This window comes from Chiloscyllium plagiosum, unplaced genomic scaffold (assembly GCF_037043375.1).
Source record: "Chiloscyllium plagiosum isolate Xiang-an unplaced genomic scaffold, Cpla_swu_hap1 HiC_scaffold_27, whole genome shotgun sequence".
In the NCBI taxonomy this organism is placed as follows: domain Eukaryota; kingdom Metazoa; phylum Chordata; class Chondrichthyes; order Orectolobiformes; family Hemiscylliidae; genus Chiloscyllium; species Chiloscyllium plagiosum.
In genome coordinates this window covers 57879610-57894967 of record NW_028270165.1, presented here as the reverse complement: position 1 = coordinate 57894967, position 15358 = coordinate 57879610, and the positions used below count along the sequence as shown (strand labels likewise).

The 15358-nt window shown below is 45.5% G+C and overlaps 1 non-coding gene across 1 annotated transcript; it reads left to right on the top strand.

Annotated features, from left to right (window-relative positions):
* The first annotated feature begins 9748 nt into the window (after positions 1-9748).
* trnan-auu (transfer RNA asparagine (anticodon AUU)) lies at positions 9749-9822 on the top strand. The gene has a single exon. It is a non-coding gene; the product is annotated as a tRNA-Asn (tRNA).
* The last annotated feature ends 5536 nt before the right edge of the window (positions 9823-15358 follow it).

The following is a 15358-nucleotide window of genomic DNA, read 5'->3' as shown; positions in this document are numbered from 1 at the left end:
TTTCAAGTATTTTCCCTCAGGACTGAAGAAGGGTTCTACCCGAAACGTTGACATCTCCATCAGAAATGATTTATCAGGATGTTGTTAGAATTAGAGGGCATAGGTTTAGAGTGAGAGGGGAAAGGTTTAAAAAGGGACCTAAAGGGAAAACTTTTCATGCAGAGTGTGGTGCGTGTATGGATTAAGCTGCCAGAGGAAGTGAAAGAGGCTGGTAGAATTACAGAATTTAAAAGACATTTGGTTGGGGACATGAATAGAAAGGGTTAGAGGGATTTGGGCCAAGTGCTGGCAAATAGGACTAGATTAATTTAGAATATCTGGTCAGCGTGGACGAGTTGGACTGAAGGATCTGTTTCCGCACTGTACCTATCTATGACTACCGGTTCTGATGTAAGTTTAGAATTGAGTAACTTTGAATAATTCAATCTTGTTGAATTCACCTCCTGGAATGTTTCAAATGAACCCCTCCAAGCGATATGATTGAACTACGCCGAGTTGGATAAAGTATCCCATCAGGTTCAACACGAATGCGCAGTTGAAGAAGTTGAAGTCAGAAGTCACACAACACCAGGTTACAGTCCAACAGGTTTATTTGAAATCCCAAGCTTTGGGAGCATTGCTCCTTCATCAGTGCTGCTCCTTCATCACTTCACCTGATGAAGGAACAGTGCTTCGAAAGCTCATGAGTTCAAATCAATCTATTGGGATTCTCACCTGGTGTTGTGTGACTTCTGACCTGTCCACCCCCAGCACCTCCACATCAGAGTTGACGAATGAGATCAGATTTTATTCAGCATGATTTAGTGAGATATTCATCTAGATGTCCTTATGCCTGAAACATCGATTCTCCTGTGCCTCGGGTGCTGCCTGACCTGCTGTGCTTTTCCAGCACCACACTCTCAACTCTGATCTCCAGCATTTGCAGTCCTCACTTTTTCCTGGTTCATGTGGAAACTCAACACTGTCAGAGTTACAAAGAGACGCCAGTCATCGAGTACTATAGCACAGAGATAGGCCCTTCAGCTCAAACCGGTCCATGCTGACCAAAATGTTTGTCAACACTAACCTCATTTCCCTGCACTTGGCCCATATCTTTCTAAAGCTTTCCTATCCATGTATTTGTTGAAACGCCTTTTCAATGTTGTTAATGTACCTGCTTCAACCACTTCCACTGGCAGCTGTTTCCCCAGGCGGACTACACTCTGTTAATATTTTGCCCCACATATTTTCTTCCATCTTTCTCCTCTCACCATAAAAACGCGTCCTTGCTCTTGAAATCCTCCCCCTAGAGAAGACACAGCTACCATTAAGCCAACTCTACCCCTCATGGTTTGAAAATATTGCCTCTCAACTTCCTCTGCTCCAGTGGAAAAACATCCCAGCCTATCCAGCCTAAATTCTAATTTGATAATAATGGCAGTGATGATTTTGGCTGTGTGTGTGTCAAGGATCTCTCATTTCTAAGCCAATGCTGTGCCTCTGAAGTTCACCTGATCTTAAAATGAATGGCACCCCATTCATTTAAAATGTCCATGTTTTCTGTGCAAAGTCGGTCCTGGTCAGGAAATAGGCAGTGGTGTCTTATATTCCCGTAGACTTCTTGTGACCGGGTTCATATGCTCTGTTTTGAGATGTATGAGTCAATCTTCCGAACAAAAGATTAATGCAGCCCTTTATTCATGTCTCATTATTAAAAGCACTTTCTCCATTTACAGATGTGATTGAGAAGCTTCTCCCAATGAATCTTAGCCTGACAAATGCTGTTATCAATCATTTGAAAGTCACTGCAGCTCTGTCACAGCACAGGGGAGGGCTCTTTCAGACACAACGCATCATGCAGAAAATTCTCCCACATTAGTCGAGCAAAGTTGACGTCTTTTTAAGACATTGTGAAACTTGAACGGGTTCAGAAAAGGTTTGGAAGGATGTTGCCAGGGCTGCAAGGTTTGAGCTACAGGGAGAGGCTGAATACGCTGGTACTATTTTCCCTGAAGCTTCAGAGTCAGCCAGAAACATCTGTTGAATCAGGAAACATCTCTTCCTGCAGCAGCCTCAGACAGACTGCTTGCTAAAACCCAAACCAAAACCAGGGGAAAAGAATGGGACAACTGCCCTTTCATTGTAGAAGTGTTTTAGGAAAAAAAACGTCAATCTCTTTTCCCTGATTGTTGCCTTAGCCAGTATCTGTTAACCATTAGCAAAATCTTTAATCCTAGACGAATGAGAAACTCTGCCTTTTACAACCCCTCCTGAAAATAAACCAAGAACAACATAATCTTCTTAAAGGAGCAGCATAATCACAACAAAAAGCACTTGAACTGAAACATTTGTAACAAAAGGCTGTCCAGTTAGCAGGACACGAAAACAGGTTTTCAATTTCACCAATCAATTTAAATCAGCCCCATTGGCTACCAAAAACTTATTAAATTTAAATCGTAAAGTTTTGACAACAGGACCAATCCTATCATAAAGAATTGGTGCTCTCAGTCATCTGTGTATTAGAGAAAGCATCATTGAGAAAAACAGAGAAGGGCATTCCTGACAGAGAAATCGGAGGAGGCATCCCCGACAGAAGATGGCACAGAATATTCCGGAAGACACATAACCTGGTTGTAATCTGAGAGATTAAATTCTATTTTGTGTTATCTGAGTGGGACATGTATTGATTATAACAGCATACCAGAAGAATCTTGATTTATTCCAGAATACTCAGTCGTTTGCCCGGATTTATTCAGTTTGTTAGTAATTTTGTTCATTTGTTTACCGTGAGAGTTGGTTAAATAAATTGCTGATTGTCCATTTTAAAGTGTCAGGAATTTACTTATAACACTACAGCAGGTTACACCACTTATCACACTGACTTTACAGATTAAAGGGCAAAGTGCCACTCTTTGGACGTTTCTGTTTGAGATCTTGGAGAGTGGGTGGGGGAGTGGGAGGGGGAGTTCAGCCTTCGCTTTATAACAGTATTGATGACATTCTCTTGAATGCAATGGAGTCAATATTAATCCCAACCTCTTGGTGTGGTTGTGGGTGAATCACCTTAATTTGGCTCCTGACTCAGAAACCGCACAGAGAATCAACTGCTGAAACAATGATTTGCACTTTATTTCACGTAGCAACCACAAATAAAACCTCTCAAGTTCATTCAGCTTCACGACTCCCCCCCCCCGCCCCCCCACCCACCAAACTTGGCTATCACCCAGTTGATGGCTGAATTTAACCATGTTTCCACCGACAGTGCCCATCTCTGGAAGTGTCCAGGGGTGTGATGCAGTATTATTCTTCTAAGTACTGCTGCTGCTGTATCATTCTGGAGTTGAATTATGGTGGCGTTTCCTCAATTTCAAATCTATGGTGTGACTTTTTTTTAAGACTCTAACATCACCTCACATTGCTGGAGACCTCAGGTCTGTAGCTTACCTTCTTATCCTTGAGGGTTAGCTGTCTGTTTGAAACAGCCTGCCCTGCAATTAACCCCTCTGTGTCAGGGCTTTCCTTCTACAGGCAGAATTAATTGTCCTTTTGTCACACCATTGTAAAATAACATTATCTTACCTGTCCCAAGAAACAACTTATTGTGTTGCCTCCTTCTTCCCAGGGATGGTTAACAAGCCATTTATCGTATTGAATCTGCTCTGCCATTCAACAATGGCTGATATGTTTCTTAACCCCATTCTCCCGTAACCTTTCAGCCCCTTGATACTCAAGAATGAGTGAATAGTGGAGCAGACTCAATGGGCTGAATGGCCTAATTTCACTTCCTGTGGTGTCACAGTTTCTCGTCAGCCCTTTCATTTCTTCCTCCAGAAAGCGTTATTGTTGACTCGTGAAGTTTGGGAAGTTCTGGAGTTTACAGGTGCACACCACGCTCCACTCTGCCTCCTCCCCAGCCTTCAAGTAAAGGGAAGACCTTTTAGAAGAGAAATAAGGAGAACTTCAGACAAAGAGTGGTAATCTATGGAATTCACTGCCCCAGAAGGCTGTTGAGGCCAGATCATTGAATATATTTTCTTGAGTACCAAGAGGATCAAAGGTTATGGGGTTGAGAAACTTATCAGCCATGATTGAATGGTGGAGCAGACTCAATGGGCTGAATGGCATAATTTCTGCTCCTATAGTCTAATGATATGCTGATGTGTGGAGGGGTGAGGATGGGGGAAAAGAGATAAAGAGGAGAATACAATTAAGGTGAAGCTGGATACAGATACATAGGAAATGCACAAATTGTACGATAAATTTCAGACCACATAGAAGCACTGGCATACAGAGGGATCTGACCATATAAATCTCCAAAAGTGGCAACACAGGCGGGTAATGTGATCAAGAAGGCACACAGCACGTTTGTCTTGAGTGTAAGAGTTGGCGAGTTATGTTACAGCTATTTATTCCGGTCACATTCAGAATATTGCGTGCAGTTCTGGTCGCCATACTACCGGAAGGACATGGATGCTCTGGGGAGAGGGTATAGAGAAGGTTCACTAGGACATTACCTGGTCTGGAGGTCTCATTATGAGAAGAGATGGGATAAACCTGGATTATTTTCACTGTAAAGATGGAGGCGGAGGGATGACCTCAACAAAATGATGAGACACACAGATTGGCTGGACCGGGGCGGCATGGTGGCTCAATCATTAGCACTGATACCTCACAGCGCCAGGGAAACTAGTTCGATTTCAGTCTCAGGTGACTGTCTGTGTGGGGTTTGCACATTCTCCCTGTGTCGATATGGCTTTCCTCCGGTTTCCTCTCACAATCCAAATGTGTGGGTTAGGGTGGAGTGGCTATGCTAAATTACCCACTGCCCAGGGATTGACAGGTTAAGTTGGATTGTCCATGCTTAAATTGCCCCACAGTGTTCAGGAATGTGAAAGTTGGGTACATTAGTCAGGGGTAAATGTCGAGTAATAGGGGTAGGGAAATGGGTCTGTGTGGATTATTCTTTGGATGTTTGGTGTTGGACCAGATAGTCTGTTAGATACTCAGAGGCTTTCCCCCAAAGTGGAAAAGTCAACTACAAGAGGGCACAGGTACAAGGTGAGAGGGGGACAGTCTGGGGGAGAATTGAAAGGGAAGGTTTTTCACACAGTTGGATGGTAGATCCCTGGAATGCACTGCCAGTGGATGTAGTGGAAAGAGGCACCTTAGCAACACTTAAGGTGTATCTGGATAGACACATGAATGGGGTGTGAATACAGGGACAGAAACCACACATCAGCAATAAATAGCAGGTCTAAGTTAGGATTAAGACTTGGCACAGGCTTGGGCGGGTAGGGGGCAGTGGGTAAAGTGAACTTTCAAAAAGCAGGGGATACCTGTATGCTGATGAAGGGGTGGGTGGAGGCTCAGGTGGAGCATAAACACTGACAGAGGTCAATTGGATCGACTGTGCTGGAGAGTCAATGGGACAGAGACAAATGTATCTATTTCAGATCTACCCGCACTTCAGCCGCTTCTGTGGACGTTTCCGTAGGGAAGGTGCAATCCCAGGCTTAGAGAGCATCAGCCCCCACTGGAAGTAAAATGGGTGAGAGAGCGGCCAGTCAGCATAAAGGAACCCCTTACCCCTCCCACTTCACCCACAAAACAGGGTTCAAGATGTCACTCTCAGCAGCGGTAACAGCAGAATCAAACCTGAATCCCTGCGCCATCTCACTTGTGAAGTTGCTGGTGTCTCCACATGTTGCACGACTGGGTGAAGCCCTTTCCATACACTGGACAGGTGAACGGCCGCTCCTTGGTGTGGATGCACTGGTGTTTGCGCAGGGTGGAGGAATCACAGAAGTCATTGCTCCACGTGGGACAGGTGAACGGCTTCTCCCCAGTGTGGACGCGGAAGCAGAGCAGCAGGTGACACGACTGGGTGTAGCCCTTCACGCACACGGAGCAGGAAAACGGTTTCTCCCCGGTGTGCATCCGCTGGTGCGGCAGCAGGTGGTGTGACTGAGTGAAGCCCTGCCCACACACGCGGCAGATGAACGGGTTCTTGCTGGTGTGGACCCACTGATGGGCCAAGAGGTGGTGTAACTGAGTGAAGCCTTTCCTGCACTGAATGCTGGTGAACAGCCGCTGCCTGGTGTGCAAACGCCGATGAATCTCCAGTGTAGATGACGAAGGGAAACCATTCTCACACTCCCCACATTTCCACGGTTTCTCCATGGTGCAGGTGCCCTCGTCTGTCTCAGACCATAACAATCAGTTGAAAACTCGCTCACGCTTACAGCATGTGTGTGGTGTTACTGGTGAACCCTCTGATAATTGGAACACTCTCATTCAGTCTATAAAGCTTGTTCCAGTCATTACTCTGCTGTGTGGGTATGTGAGACTCTGGGTTTCCACTCACACTGACGTTTAAAACCTAACTAAGCAGACAGACCTTCGCCCCTTTGTTTTCAAGGCCATCAATATCCACGTCCTCGTGAAGCAAGTGACTGTCAGACTTTGATGTGATGTTTGGTCTGATATTTCTGCCACCAAATTCTTCTCTTGTAATATTCCTATGAAGAGATTGCAAAGGTCATCACAGTCAGTCCATGATAGAAAATCTGAACGTAATTCTAGTTACTGTGGAACATTCTTTCCTCTCAATCCCAAAGATCTTTGTGTAGATCTATATGTAACTGTAAACCAACAGGGTTATGGGGCAGACTGCATACCTCCACGAAGAGTTCACATGGACTCAAGTTGCTGAATGGACCTCTGTAGTGCAGTATTGACACTCTTACTGAAGATCTACAATATGCTGCAGTACGATATTACAAGCCCAGAAACAACTGCAAATCAGACAAGGTCTTTTCAGAACTGGACCATAAACTTCTGAAGCTGCTGCTGCTCTTCCTCTCCCTCTCTGAATGAAGATTGATCTTCACCCAGACTGCAACTTCCTTCCTCTGTCAAAATATTTGTGAACACAGGCCTTTTTTTGAAGGATGGCATGTTTCCTGATCATCACAATTAAAGGGGTGTCTTCCCCCTGATATGCAAGTCAGGGGAGGGCAGGGTCACGTCTTGTGTTGTTGTGTGGAATCTGTGACAGCTGCAACAATTCATCCCAACTCCTGTACTCAGTGCTCTGACTGATGAAAGCAAGCATGCCGAAAGTCTTCTTCACTGCCCTGTCTACCCATGACTCCACTTTCTAGGAGCTATGAACCTGCACCCCTACATCTCTTGCATATGAAACTGATTTGGTGCTTGTTGGTATGTGTTATTATTTGGTGCTTATCTCGAATCTAATTCGGTATTTTATACTGAATGCCATGACTGATGAAGGCCAGTGTGCCAAAAAAGTTCTACCTGTGACTCAATTTTCAGAGAACTGTGAACATGTAACTCCAAGATCCCTCTGTTCCACTGCACTCCTTAAGGTCCTACCATTCACCATGAAATTCCTACCTTGATTTGACTATACAAAATGTAAGACCTCACACTTATCTATATTAAACTCCATTTGCCATTAACCTTCAACCTATGCCCTCTAATTTTGGACTCCCCCACCCAAGGGAAAAGACCTTGCCTATTTACCCTACCCATGCCCCTCATGATTTTATAAATGTCTTTAATGTCACCCCTCAGCCTCCAAAGCTCCAGGGAAAATAACTCCAGTCTATTCAACCTCTTCCTGTAGCTCAAACCCTCCAACCCTGGCAGCATCCTTGTAAATGTTTTCTGAACCCTTTCAAGTTTCACAACACCCTTCCTGCAGCAGAAAGCACAGAATTGCATGCAGTATTGCAACAATAAAGGAACCAATGTCATCTCTGAAGAGGATTTTAAAACAATATTTATAACTACAAGCAAATCAGGTTAGTTGGGCATAACTTTCCCATAGCAGTTTGTTTTGGTTGTCCTTCATTAACCTATGCTTTATAATATATAAGAAAATATTTTGAGGGATGGGATTGTTGCTAGCACGTCCAACATTTCCTCCCCATCCCTCATGGCCTTTGGACCGAGCAATTGGCTACATGCTTGAAGGCAGTTGAGAGTCAACCACATTGTGTCGGTCTGGAGTCACATGATGTGAGCGTGCGCACGCGTGTGTAGGGTTGTGAGTGGTAGATTTCCCTCCCAAAAAGAACACTTTCACAACACTCTGTAATGATTGGACAAAAGTAACAGTTCTGGCAGCATCTATGAGGAGACGACAGTGTTACTGTTTTGAGTCCGGTGGCCCTTCAAAATTAGGCTGGATTCAAAACATTAACTGTTTTCTTTCCACAGATGCTGCCAGACCTGCTGCATTTCCCCAGCAATTGTGCCTTTTGTTGCTGATCTCCAACAGCTGCAATTCATTGTCTTAGCCAATAATGGTTTCCTGGTTGCCAGTACAGAGACAAACTCTCACTTCCAGATCTTTTTATTCATTGAAAATAAAGTCCACTAGCATCCATGATGGGATTTTAATTTTTGTTCTCAGAAGACCGAGATCTCTGGGCTACTTAACCAGTATCACTAGATCACACTCTTCCCTTCACTGACAGTGACATTGACAATCTTGTCCTGAATATTTTTCTTTATTCATTCATGGAACGTGACACTTGGTCTCCCAAAAAATAACCAAGTGCCAATTCAGAGGGCAGTTAAGAGGCAACCACATGACTTTGGAATTCCATGAAAAATTTTAGACCACAACTTTGGGCGTGTAGTTGTGACCGAACACTTAAGGTGCTGGTGTAGAGATCCTTTGGGGCTCCCCCGCCCAGGGTGGTAACCTGCTGACTATGCTTTCTTCGCTGGCGATTTTAAATGACTTCCTGTTGGTTGCATTATCGCTCAAACTTCACAAAGCCCGTCTCAATAATGTCAAGTTTTCTCATGTCTGGGAATTTATTGCCAAGCAGGAAACTCGAGTTCTGAACAAACAACGTACCAGACTCAAAACATCAGCTCTGTTTATCTTTCCACAGATGCTGCTCGACCTGTTGTCTTTCTGCAGTATTCTCTGTGTTTATTAGGCACAAGTGCTGCTTTTCATTCAAGAACTTCAATCCCTGTCCTCTGGTAACTGACTCTGGTCAGTGGCAATTAGTTCTTCTGATCATTAATCTGCCCATTCCCACCGCTTCTTCTCCCATCATTACCAACAGCCCCAGGAAATCTCCAGTTATCCTTCTTTGCTCCAAAGCGAACATTCCCAACCTTGGGAATGTCTCCCCAAAAAGAAAATTCCGCATCCCTGGAAATGAAGCATGGCGGACAGTTGGGAAGAGATTTTGGCAAAATATTCTCAGTTAGGAAATGGAAAAATGTTCATGAAGCAAAACAGAAATCCCAGTCTCCAGCTTTGTGAATCTTTAGAAACTCATTGGTTAGCGGATTTAGAGGAGAATGAAAGATGAACTTTCCGATTGAGCAGAGACAGTCCAGACACAGTCCCCTTGTTAAAGAGGCCGGGAGATTGACTCTGATGTTCTCGGGATATGAACTGATCTGAGACATTGAAAGAATTGTCGTTCCTGCACATCAGGAATTCAAACCCCTTCTCGCCTCCGAGGCAATGAGAGAATTCGGGAACAGGCAAAACACTGAAAGGCTCGAAGGGCGACGGCCCCGGAGTAAGAAAGCTAGTTCCTCGTGACATGGATGTGTCTGCAGACTGTCCCCGGTATCTCCACAATGAATGTCCCAGGCTTTATTATGGAAATTTAAGACTGATAGACGACAATTGTAATTATAGGCGGGGAGGCTGAATTATGAATTCACTAATTGCCTCCTCTAAGCGATGGTGCAGCCCCCGCCGACGCCTGTCTCTGTGGCGCAATTGGTCAGCGCGTTCGGCTATTAACCAAAAGGTTGGTAGTTCGAGCCCACCCAGGGGCGGTGTGTTCCCTGCTTTTTCCTTGGCTTCGAAGCTGTACGCTTTTAATGGGGTCAGGAAAATGTTCCCCAAACGGAAATCCTCTCCACAAAGGGGTTTCTGAATTGAATTAATGTCTAATGTAAGGGACTGCGGATGCTGAAAAGCCGAGACAAAAAGAGAAACTCGGCAGGTTTGACAGTACCTGTCGGAGAAAACAGAATCTTGAAATGTTGTCTCTGATTCTCTTTCCACAGATGTTGCCTGACCTGCTGAGCTCCTCCTGCAATTTCTAGTTTTGTTTTTAACTGAAAGTTCATTTCACCTTTTGGGATGAAACACCTAGACTCGCCATGTGCAGATATTTAACCCTTTCGAATCACTGTGAAGTGATTGGATTCAAACAAACCCTGCTATGATTCACTTTTTCACAGCTCCACAGGCAGACAGGCCTGGGAAGTGAAGTTGTCAGTGTGGTTCTGTATTCGTGGGCCGAGTGGTTAATGCGATGGACTTGAAATCCATTGCGGCTTCCCCACGCAGGTGTGAACCCTGCCGACGACAAAATGAGAAATGTCGTCGAAAAGAAAGGGAACTTACTCCCCGGCTTCTTCTTTCAGATTCAAATCAGAGGAGGGGCAAACGTATTTCACTGACATTGGGACTGGTGGGAATCTGCAACCCACTGCCTGTTCGGGTGGAACAAGCAGATACCCGCAGACCTTCGTTTGAGGCTGTGAACAAAGTGTTTGGAAATGAGATTAGAACAGTGACGGGCATGAAATCGTGATCGAAATGAAGCAGGCACCTGAGGACAAGGGTGTTTCCTTTGCCAGTGAAAGATACTGCTTCACAAAGTTGGGACTATGGAAGGGAATCAGTGACGGTGATTATCTTTGGTTGTTCACCTTGTGAAGGTTCCCATTGCTGCGCATGTCCGTGATAACGTCAGAGCTCTGCATCATGGTGGCGTGAGATATGCACAGGGCCGGGGCGCAATGGATGACGCATCTGACTCCACCTCCCTGTTTGAAATGCAGTTCACAGCTTCTTCAAACACCCCAATTAATCTTTCTCATTGTCCTGAAGCCGGCATACGGTTTGAATTTCCGATCTGCGGGAATGAGAATCTTTTCACTGTCTCGCGTCACTCAATGACCCTGAGGACATCGGAGTCACGTCACAGCGCTGTCAGATGAGGGGAAGCTGAAATAGCACCACACGCTGCTAACGGGCACATTTTACTTTCCCCAACTCACCGCCTCAACCACTGCGGCTCCTGGGAGTGGAAAGGAAACAATCACCAAAACCCAGTCTTAGCTTTGTGAATCTTCAGAAAATCAGCAAACGTTCATCCTTTCGGATTTTCTATCCTGGGATGACAGGGATGGGTTTTGTCACTCTTTTGTAGGACATTGCAAGTGGATGTTTTGCAGAAAAGCACCACAACGCAATCTGATTAATCAGGATCTGGATGTTTTCGGTCTTTGAATGTAAGTGTTGTGCTCAAGAACTTTGTTGTTCACAGTTTATAATACTTATCTTCCTAGTCCCCTGTATCACTTATCGAATTTGTTTAATTTGCGTCTTGTAATCCTTTCACTGTCTGCTAATGAGGATAGCGTTTCCGTGTTTTACCTAAATTATCTTGACCTTGCATCCTCAAGCCTCAAGCTAATTTCACGAGAAACCTTCTCCAGTTCAAAAGCCAACTGTTAATGATGGCTCTGTTTCTTGTCACGTATCCAATTTCAGATCGATGTTGTTAATGTCCCTTTTATTCCTTCAGATCCAGGTTTCGCTCACAGGGCTAGAACAGAACTGTCACCAAATACATTTTCCAATCCACGTTCATCCTATCGAATGTATTAGCATCATCAACACTTCTCATCAAAATAACTCGAGGGACTTTCATCACAATTTTCTGTGAACAGTTCTACATTAGCGTTGCTGAATGAACCCCAAATTTCTTATTTTCGGCCCTGATTATTAATCTCTCAAGGGGTCGCAGTAGTCTGGCGGTCAGTTCCGAGATGCTCCTGATGTATGGTAGTGTGGCTAGTCCTTTTGGTTGTGGTATGTCCTCGTTCCGTGGTATTTCCCTTAGGCATCTGTTGATGAAGTTGCGCGGGTATACGTTTTTGGCGAATACCTTGTACAGGTGTTCCTCTTCTTCTTTTTGCAGTTCTGGTGTACTGCCGTGTGTTGTGGCCCTTTTGAATAGTACCCTGATGCAGCTTCGTTTGTGTGTGTTGGGGTGGTTACTTTCATAGTTTAGGACTCGGTCTGTGTGTGTGGCTTTCCTGTATACCCTTGTAGTGAATTCTCCGTTCGGTGTTCTCTGTACCATCACGTCTAGGAATGGGAGTTGGCTATCCTTTTCTTCTTCTCTCGTGAATCGGACTCATAACGGCACACAAACCAACAGCTACGCTCAGACAACAACTCACCAGAACGAAGGACCCGATACCCAACATGAGCAAAACTAATGTAGTGGACAAAATACCATGCAAGGACTGCACAAAACACTGTATAGGACAAACAGGAAGACAGCTAACAATCCGCATACATGAACATCAACTAGCCACGAAACGACATGACCAGCTATCCTTAGTAGCCACACACGCAGACAACAAGCAACATGAATTCGACTGGGACAACACTACTATCATAGGGCAAGCCAGACAGAGAACAGCCAGGGAATTCCTAGAGGCATGGCATTCATCCACAAACTCCATCAACAAACACATCGACCTGGACCCAATATGCCAACCACTACAGCGGACAGCTGAAACTGACAACCGGAAGCGGCAGGGACAGACCACTATAAACACCGGAGGAAACATCAAAGAAGCGCTTCGCAGGAGGCTCCCAAGCACTGATGATGTCGCCTAGCCAGGGGACGAAACGTTTGCAACAAAAACTTCCAGCTCGGCGAACACAACCACAGCAACGAGCACCCGAGCAATAAATCTTCGCACAAACTTTGATCTTCTGATCATTAATCTGCCCATTCCCACCGCTTCTTCTCCCATCATTACCAACAGCCCCAGGAAATCTCCAGTTAACCTTCTTTGCTCCAAAGCGAACATTCCCAACCTTGCGAATGTCTCCCCAAAATGGAAATTCCTCATCCCTGGACATGAGGCAAGGTGTACAATTGGGAAGAGATTTCGGCAAAATATTGTCAGTTAGGAAATGGAAAAATGTTAATGAAGCAAAACAGAAATCCCAGTCTCCAGCTTTGTGAATCTTTAGAAACTCTTTGGGAAGCGGATTTCGAGGAGAATGAAAGATGAACTGTCCGACTGAGTAGAGACAGTCCAGACACCGTCCCCTTGTTAAAGAAGCCGGGAGATTGACTCTGATTTTCTCGGGACATGAACTGATCTGAGACATTGAAAGAATTGTCGTTCCTGCACATCAGGAATTCAAACCCCTTCTCGCCGCCGAGCCAATGAGAGAACTCGGGAACAGGCAAAACACGGAAAGGCTCGAAGGGCGACGGCCCCGGAGTAAGAAAGCTCGTTCCTCGTGACATGGATGTGTCTGCAGAGAGTGGGATCAGACTGTCCCCGGTGTCTCCACAATGAATGTCCCAGGCTTTATTATGGAAATGTAAAACTGATAGACGACAATTGTAATTCGAGGCGGGGAGGCTGAATTATGAATTCACTAATAGCCTCCCCTAAGCAATGGCGCAGCCAGCCTGATCACCTGTCTCTGTGGCGCAATTTGTCAGCGTATTCAGCTGTGAACCGAAAGTTTGGTGGTTTAAGCCCGCCCAGGGGCGGTGTGTTTGTTGCTCTCCCTCCTTCTACGCAGTCGTGTGTTTTTAATGGGGTCAGGCAAAGAATTTCCAGAACAGCTGCTTCTCATTCTGTCTTCCTGCTGCAGTTTGTCCCGTCTCCAGGAACCGGCCCCTCTCTACTGGCAGAAAATTAAGCCGTTTTGTTTCTAAACTTTTCTCTGACACCTGAGTGACCAGTGACAAGCGTTGCCCTCCTCAACAGAGAACAGGAGAAGACCACTCAGACCTCCACGAGTGTGTCATCTCAACTGTGCACATTGGGCCAGTGTATCAATGTGAAATATTTATGTCCAAGTGTTTTGGGAAGCAGATGAGAAGGCGAGGTGCACAACAGAGCGCCGTTATACGGGAAAGCTGCTAAAGACGACATTGAGTGAATAGGAGAAATTGTTTCCCTTCTGGGTTATGCTCCTATCACGCACCCGCAGACAAATCACCGACGCGCAAATATAAACTCTGTCTAAATTCCCACATTCTCTTTTTTCGAACTGTGATTTACCTCAAAAGCACAAAATTTCAACACTCGCAAAATTCAAACTTTAACAAAGTGCTCATAGATATACTTTGCGAACACCTGGAAAAATTCTTCCAAACGCACCTGGGAAATTTCGGTTTGAGGGCTCTTGAACTTTAAGTGGAAGGACGAGAAATTTGCCTCGAGGCTGTGTAATGTGGAGATGTGTTCCCCATGTTAATTGGTAGTGGTTGGCCATCCCAGTGCTTCCCGATGCAGGGCTGCCCTGACCCACATGGAGGTTTCTTTGATAAACTGTCCCGGGGCTTCCAATCGCACCGTGACGTCATAGGGCGAGCCCCCGGCGATGGGCTGCAGCTGCTGTGACACAATAACGATGCTGGCCCCAGAACATGAATACAAATTAGCTCATGAGTCACGTGGTACTGAATCATTCTTTGGAAAGTTCTTTCAACTTCACGGATTTATATATGAGAGGAGGTAAATGGGCAGGGTTCCACCTCGGTTCCACTCTTCCTTCACTCGCAACACTCCACACCCACCTCCCATTGCACTTTCCCCTGCAACCGCCGAATGTGTAACACCTGCCCATTTACCTGCTCCCTCCTGAATATCCAAGGGTTCGAACATACCTTCCAGGTGAAGCAGCACTTTACCTGCACATTTGCCACAACCTAGTCTACTGCATTCGCTGCTCACAGTGTGGTTTCCCCAACGTAGCATGAAGCGTAAACTGGGTGACAGTTTCGCAGAACATCTCAAAAAATGCCCTGAGCTTCTGGTTGCCCGCCACCCTGTTCCCTGGCCAACATCTCTGTCTCAGGCATGCAGTAGTGTTCCAGAAAAGCTCAACTCCAGACGGAAGAACAAAGCCTCATTTTCCACTTGAAGACCCTTCAACCCCCCTGGTCTTCAATATCGAGTTCCATGTCTTTAGGGCCTGAAATCCGCTATGTCCTATTCTCTCCGATTCACGTAATGTCGCCTTTAGCAGCTTTGCGTGGTCTTATCATGTTCTCTGTACCCTATGTTGAGGAGGGCAATGCTTGTCACTGGCCACCTGGGTATCAGAAAAATGTTTGGAAACAAAACGGTTGAATTATCTGCCAGTGGAGAGTGCCCGGTTCCTGGGGACGGGACAAACAGCAGCAGGGAGACTGAATGAGAAGCAGCTATTCTGGAAACACTTTGCCGCTTGCAATTCTTAGAGCAATCTCAAATGTATTTCACACTGAGCAAGTGTCAGCCAGTTCCAGAGGTGGGGCTGTTACGG